At 39.8% G+C, this 8,054-nt stretch overlaps 1 non-coding gene across 1 annotated transcript; it reads left to right on the plus strand.

Annotated features, from left to right (window-relative positions):
* The first annotated feature begins 5,014 nt into the window (after positions 1 to 5,014).
* Positions 5,015 to 5,086, plus strand: TRNAP-AGG (transfer RNA proline (anticodon AGG)). The gene has a single exon. It is a non-coding gene; the product is annotated as a tRNA-Pro (tRNA).
* The last annotated feature ends 2,968 nt before the right edge of the window (positions 5,087 to 8,054 follow it).

Here is an 8,054-nt window from a genome sequence, read left to right on the forward strand (position 1 = left end):
CAGCACTACCTCATGATGGATATTACTCATGATGAGTCTCTGGTGGTAATAATCAATTTTGGTGTTCTAGGACTGTCATTTTCACTTAGGGTGAGTAAGGCCCAAAGTTCACATTCCTATGAAACTCTGTCTTGTCCTTAATGTTCAATAACTGAGACTGAAGATTTTTCCATGTCTTCCACATTATCCCTGAAAGATTGTGAGCTACCTTGAGTACAAGGACTAATTTTTGTTTGTTTTTGTGTTCGTGGGCCTATTTGACATATAATGCATGCTTAATAAATCATTTTAGAGTGAATGTTGAATGAAGGCCATCATGACAGTTTATTCTTACACATCTGTCACAGAGGATGAGGAAGTGAATGATTCTGTGAACAACTTCAAAAAATCCTACTAAATCAACATATATTTTAATACTTGGTAACCTCACTGCAAAAGTAAGCATGGGGGAAGGAGAGTGGAAGAGAATTAAAATATGTTGGGGGAAAGATGGCTCTGGAGTAAAAAACAGCAGGCAACAAAGGCTTGTAAACTCCCTAGAAACTTCATGCTGTACATTATAGGTCACTTCTTCAAGAAGATATTTAAGAGGTACTGGACATTGACTAACTAACTAAACACTGACTAACATCACAAAAATGAAATTGAGTACATCTTAATAGAAAGGAAAATACTCATTATTGATATGGGAGTATAATGTTAATGTAAGATTAATGGGGAAGGGGGGGCAGAGTTAAAGATCTTCCCTGCCCATTAATAGACCTCAGATACCTTTTCCAATTAAATATTTTACATTTTCTTCTATCTTTTCATTCTTTAAATTTTGTTTGACTGATTCTTGATGTCTCATAGTCATTAGTTTCTACTTGTTCGATTCTAATTTTTATCAAATTGTTTTATTCCGTTAACTTTTGCGTCTCCTTTTCCATCTGTCCAATTATTCCTTTTAAGGAATTATTTTCTCCAATTATTTATTGTACTTTTCCATTTGTTCAATTTTTCTTTTTAATAAGCTTTTCTCTTCATAGAATTCTTTTTTCATACTTTTAAAATCATTGGCCAGTTTTTCTTCTATTTCCTTCTTCAGCTGTTCCAGGAGAGCTGTTTGTGCATGCGAGCAGTTCACAGTCCCTTCTGAAATTTCAGATGGGAGTACAGTCTCTTTGGTATTCATGTTTTAGTCCTCGTCTCCATAGAAAGATTCTATGGTCTTTTTCTTCCTCCTTTGCTTCTTGCTCATGATGGTGAGGTTTTGTGTGTTGTGGCATCTGGTTCTTTCAGTTAGAAGCTGGAGAACCTGGTATTGAGCTGCTGGTGTGAGATAGCAAAGGAGCTAGCTTGTTAAGTGTAAGGGACAAGTGCTCTGGTCATAGGAGATCTCCTCAGCTGAGCTAGAGCAAAGGCAAACTCAATGCTTGGTGATCCTGGCTGCTCTATTGTCTTCCCATTTCCCCTGGAGTGCTTAGGCACACCTAGGTCCTAGCGCAAGTTTCCACCCCACCCCAGGGCTCCTCTCCCTCTGGTTTGCCTCTGTCGCAGTAAGAGGAATATTCTTTAGCAATTTTCCTAGTCACAAGTGCTATGAGACTGTTTGCCCCTTCTGTTGATCCCACTGATCCACGATTTTTCTGGAGAAATATTTTATGGTTCTTTTGAGGTCAATAAGGGAAGGAGGAGAGAGCATTTACCAATCACTCCACCATTTTGGCTCCCGGAAGTTCAAGTAGGTGACTTACACAGGTTTAATCTGTGGGCTGAAAGTCTCAGGAGCTGCTACGGCTGATACCTGGGGCTCAGGGGCTGTCACTTGCTGGTCTCCCTGCCTGGGCTGCCACTCTTCTATTCTGCCGTACTGCTGCTGCCTCAGGCCACCCTGGGGGGTTTCCTGTTTGGCTGCACTGGATGTGCTGTGCTGTGGGCTCACCCCACAGAACAGATCCTTCCTGTTGACCTTCCAGTCTGTCCTAAGTTGTGAATGTGCCACAATCCATCTCCTATTGGATTCTGCACCTCCAAAATTTGGTCAGATTCTCTTTTTAGAGGTATCTGAAGGAGTTTGTCTAAGAGCTTAAGTGAGTAATTGCTCTCACTCAGCCATCTTGACTCTGTCTCCAGCCCCCCACCTTCTTAATTTCTAATGAGGCACTGGGTCAAGAAGGGTTGTGCCCTTAAAAAGAGTATATGCACTCTGAGGTGAGGTTTTGCTTTGGGGCTTATTTTTTGGAAAAAGATTTGTGTGCCAGATGAGACTGTGGGAAGCCATTAAGGATCCCCTCCCAACACTTCTTTGAAAATCCAGATGTTGATGCTTCTCTCTCTGGTAATGATACATGTATTGTGTGTGATCAGACAGTTGGAAGCTCTCTTGGTCTTTCTATTTGTAAGTTCTGCTTATAATTTCAGTTTGTCTTTTTTCTCTGAAGTTCAGGGTGCTGGCTTCTTCCCCTGAACTAAGTGTATGATATATGTACTTGATTAAAATACATTGTTGACCCCTCAAAAGTTGCTTTCCTTTTAGAAAAGCAGATCTTAGAACCTGTACAGCAGGCCCTCTCATGTATGCTGGGATCCTTGCTGTGCCAGGAAGCCAATTTGATTGAAATCTGCTCTCTCTGTACCTTGGAATGTGGGGAAAAGATAAAACTATCCAATTAGAAGTAGAAACAAAAGCAAGAATATTTAGTGTGGAATTAAAACAGCTCTAACCTGAATAGTATTAATAGATAAAAGAACAGACTGGATATATATTAGCATAATTTTTAAAGGAAATTTAACAATTAAAAATGAAGTCTGCAAGGAGGACAAAAGAGCTTAGAAAATGTCTTTGGCAGTAAATATTTTATCTTCATGTCAAGTCTAGATGTATGAAAATAAAGAGAAACACTATTTAGGATATAAACTCACTTGTAATGTCTTACAGAGGAGGGTGGTAGTAGATTACAAACATTACTTCTTCATAAAGCAGTAAAAAGTGGAGAGAAAAAAGTCAAGTTTAAGGGAAGGGGAAGGGTAGAATTGAAATGACTTGTCAACTCATTGGATATTGGGAGGATTTTCATTGAAAATGGGAAAGAGGACAAAGACAACTCTGAGTTTCAAATTTTGAAGGCTGTAAGAATGGGTGGCTTCCTCAACTGAGATAGGTATATTTTAAGGAGGAGGAGGAGGCTAACAGTGAGTGGGACACAGGATAGAAAGATTATGAGTTTGAAAATGAGATAAGAGAAAAAAAAGATAAGTGAAGTGAGGGAAAAGAGACTTCCTCTACCTGTGTTCTATGAAATCCCAAACTTTCTTCTCAGATTAGGAATAATGAAAAGGAAAGGTGATGATGGAAGGGGAAGGAACCAAATAAGATAGAGAGAAGTATGGGTCATCCCTCCAAAATGGCCTTGCAGGGCCAGTTTTTCTTATTTCAATCCATGTATGATCTAATTTGAGGCATGCCTGAAGCTGCCCCCTAAATACTTTAAACAATCCCACCATTAGAAAATCCATGAATTTGCATTTTCTAGGATTGTCCGAGCACCCAATACTATTCTTCCTACATTTTCAGCTCCAAATTCTGAAACAGTTCTAAGCAAATGGTTATTGTGACTTGATACACATGGTCCTATATTCCTGGTGACCTAAACATTCTGTCCTGCCACCTTCCTCAGCCACCTTTCACAAACTTGCTAGGTACACTGGAGCCTGGATGAAGACTTTAAGCTGATTTAGGGTTACAGATGCCATAGGTCGGGAACCCAGTTATTTCAAAATATCCACAATTTTGTCCACATGAGAGTATAATTTCTACAAGTCTCAGCAGATAGTTTACTAGATTGCTGCGACCCATCGTGATCAGTTTTCTGATGTATTTACAGAAGTTTTGGCATCTTTTTGGATAAGTTTGAAAAGTCTTTACTTGTCAGTTTGGTGATATGTGCCATAGCTTGAGGTTCACTAATACACCCTGCTACACTGATACAGAATATATACATGGAAAATCCAGACCACGTTGAGAAGAGGAGACCTTCATTCAGGGTAATAATTGATAAAACACCAGGGAGTCTCAAATGGTTGCAGCTCTAAAACCTAATAGAATAGTATTCGAGTCCAGGCTCTCAAGCAGGCCCGACGCTTTGATCAAGAGCCTTTGATCCCTCCGACACAGTAAAATCAAAAGTACCACAGCTTAGTTATTTGTACATCACTTTACTTTTTGACTAGGCTTCTATTTTGTTTTGGTTTTTTTGACATTCACAATTGTATAGTTTCATATGGCGACAAGTGGGATTGGTTGAAAGAGTTCATGTTGGAGAGTCGACCAAATTCAGAATTGCCTGTTAAAGAAAGAGCAGAAAAAACATAGCGCACAGAGTAGCAGGTGGGCAGTGAAGAGCCAGGAGAAAGGAGAACGAGGAAGAAAGAAGTTTTTCCCCATCTCGGAGTCATTCTGACTCTAGTGGGATTGAGGATAAAAAAAGGAACAGATTGAAGACGGTGCATTCGGTGGTACCGAGTACTGGATTTTGCCTTCACCTAATGAAACATAAAATTCCCAGACTTAGAAAGGATCTAAACGTGTAATTTTAGTTTTCCAAGTCTCTGACCTTCAGGCAGAAAAAGACACACTTCCAAAAACACTATTGTTAAAGGCCACAAAACACAGTGTCACACTCCCTTCTCTTTTCCCAGTATCTTCTTCCTCATTAGTTTCTCCCCAAAATGCAACTCTCTTTTGGGCGTATTTCATGCTCAGGTCATTTGCATCTTTATCGTGCTCCGAAATTAAAAAAGAAAAAGACTGAAACAGTGGGGGGCGGGGGAATGAAATCACAATTTGGACAATTTCTCAACGCGAAAAGTTTCTGTGTGCTTGGTTTCGTGCAGCTAAATGTCAGAGATTAATTTTGTCCAGTAGGGGGCTCCCGGTCCCTAACTTTCTTAAAATATTCTCCAAATCAGAAAAGTTTAACGTGGCTGAAAACTTCTTTCTCAATTTAAAATATCCTGAAACATCTGTAAGTGTGGCTCGTTGGTCTAGGGGTATGATTCTCGCTTAGGGTGCGAGAGGTCCCGGGTTCAAATCCCGGACGAGCCCTTTTGGTTTTAGAAGCCCTTTCATAAGACCTCCTAGCAGTAGCCAAAGATACAAAACGTTTCTATTTTTCTCACCTTCTCGTATAAGGAAAAAAACCGAAACAAAACCAATCCCTTTTTCAGGATACTTTGTATCCTGAAATCTCGAACTATTGATATGTAACATCAGACCTTCATTAGATTATATTCATTATATGTAGATACATTTATTACATGTATTCATTAGATTTTTTTTTTTGGCTAACAGTGCTGAGTGCAAAACATATAATGACAACTTGTACTCTACAATCCCAAGCAGCAAAATACCCTTATTCATTGAACTTTAGTTTCCATGCATAAGACACTTAGTATGTTCAATTCTCCATGCCAGGTTCTGGGAATATGAAAAGCAAAAATAAATCATTCCCAGTCCCTAGGAGCTTACCATCTTTGCAGATAAGGATGGAAATAGTTTCCATGGGTTAAAAAAAATACCTATTTGATAAATTATAGGTTCCATACTTTGCTGTAGACACAAGTAGACAAAGTAGATGGTACAGGGTGTCTCAAACACGTTAGTGCAGTTTTGAATTTTAATGGCTTGTACACTGTATAACACTATACCCTATACAGTCATTGTTTGCACACACAATAGTTTTTTTTCACGCCTTCCAAGTCACTAGTCCTTCTGTTGGTAACTAATATTGTCAAGAGGAAATCACTGGTGTATGTTACTTAGAGACGTGTGGAAAGGATAAGTATTTGTGGTTCCTTACAACTTTTCGTGTTCCTTCATTTTACAGAAAATACTATGAAGAAAGATAATGAAATACTATGTATTTGCTCTGTCTCTTAGTCTAACTGTCATCTTTCTTAGAAATAGTGATCTCTTGTTAGGCTAACACAATTATAAGGTGTCTCCTAATTTTGCAATCTATGGTTTTGGGAAGAAGTGTGTTTGTTTCTGTGGTGGACAGTCTGAGTCCCCATGCAGCTCAGTGATGTGGTGAAGAAGAAAGACACAGGCAGGCAGCAGAAAATAGGGCAACTCTGTCTATTGATCCGAGGGTCAGGGTATTTATAGACAGAAACTGGAAGTCCGCGTGACATTCTGCTCATCTCCTGTCCTAGTGATTTGGCCAGTCTTACTGTCTTAAAGACTGTTAGCCTAGGGGCATCCATTTTACATATCCCTTGTATTCTGTAGTTCTCTTGTTTGTTTCACAGAGACAGCAACATGGGGGGGGGGGGGTAGGGGGGCGGGGAGAGCCATTCTGGATGATAATGAGCACAGTCTCCTAAAACGGTTTCTCCAAAGGTCTATCCTGAACTTGTCAATCGCACTCCATCCTGGCCCTCAACATCTTTCTATAAGTGGAAGTGGTATAATGTAAGTACCCCCTAGACACACACATGCTCACACACACACACACACACACACACACACATTTGTGAAGTTGTAGAAACTTTGGGAATGAACCACATAGCACTTTTGATTTTTTTTCCTGCCATATTCACCATCTCCTCTTTGACCTCCAAGGTCTAGCTTTAGCTCACAGCTCCTATTACAGCAATCACTTCTGCTAAGTGTCTGTTTTTCTATTGGTATTTAAACCATCAGAACTTCAAATTCCATCTAGACATCACATAAAATTTTAAGTGATAATTCCATCTCCCAAATTACAAGCAGGATGATTAAGTCTGTCCTTTAGCACTATCGCTCACCAAGTGAATTCCCATTTCTGTGCTAGACTAAAATTCAGAAAGCAAGTAGCATTGTGAAAATGAGAAACCCCCATTATTTCCTATGAAATCTGCATTCTTCTGTCCTCAGAGATGGGTCTTGAGCTCAAATTTAACTTCTACTCCAGGACATCTAAAAAGAAGTTTTTGTTGTTGTTCTTGTTTTTTAAAGCAGTCCATGAAGTTTGTTTGATATTTTGTGGGGTCTTCCAACTGTCTCTTCAAAAACTAGGTCCTATCCCATCCTCAGTTCACAGTTCCAGAATTACAAAGAGTGTAGCTGCTGGCTTCTTGGACAATAGGGATCAATAGAAAATACAGGAAATTCTTGACCCCTCTTCATCCTGTGATCACAGTTAGAGCTAGGTTTCAGTCAGGTAATCAGCTGCACAGGAGCATGGGGTGGGTGAAACAATGAAGAATCTTTTAAATATTTTTATGTGTAAATTTTTAAAAATTAAAAATATTAAACTCTCTGTGATGTGAGATGGCAAACTTGGCCCAAACCCTCAAGATGCCAAAGTTCTGCTCTTTTCAAGGCTGATATGTTGGGGGACTAAGGTATACATGGGCCCTTATCATATTTCCCTACTATTCTCTGAGGTTGGCCTAACATCATTTGTTTGACAATAGGTTTCCCTAATGCTGGAGAAGGGATTGAAGAGCTGGGGGGTGAAGGGTGGGGAGGGAAGACCCTAGGCCTCTTCTGGAACTCTGATTAGAGGGGAGATATTTGGAAGACTTTTAAATCAAACTTGGCTTTTTTCCTTGGGGAAGATGAATTGTTGCCAAGTCTTTGAAATACTCTAAATTCCCCCACTTCTTCTTAGCCACAATGTTGCTATGCGAAAGAGTTACACTGTATATTGTGGAATGAAACCAACTGAGCTCAAAGGTCAAAGACCTTCTGTTCCACTGCAGACAAAGGATACAAAGTAACATTCTCTCTCTCTCTCTCTCTCTCTCTCTCTCTCTCTCTCTCTCTCTCTCTGTATGTGTGTGTTGTGTGTGTCTTTGCCTGTTTCCATGTCTGTGTCTCTCTCATCAATTCTCCCTTGATAAAACAGGCCAAGGCAGAGAGCTTCCGGAAGTATCCATGGGCCCCCAGAAAACTGAGACCTGCCAATCCAGAATTTTGACAGCTTCTAGGTTCACTTTCATGATAGTCAATGTTTAGAAAAGATCACTGACAAGAACAAGAGAGAGAAGAGAGTATAATTAGACTTGAGAAACTGTTCACACGCCCA

Source organism: Notamacropus eugenii, chromosome 7, assembly GCF_028372415.1.
Source record: "Notamacropus eugenii isolate mMacEug1 chromosome 7, mMacEug1.pri_v2, whole genome shotgun sequence".
NCBI classification, from domain to species: Eukaryota; Metazoa; Chordata; class Mammalia; order Diprotodontia; family Macropodidae; genus Notamacropus; species Notamacropus eugenii.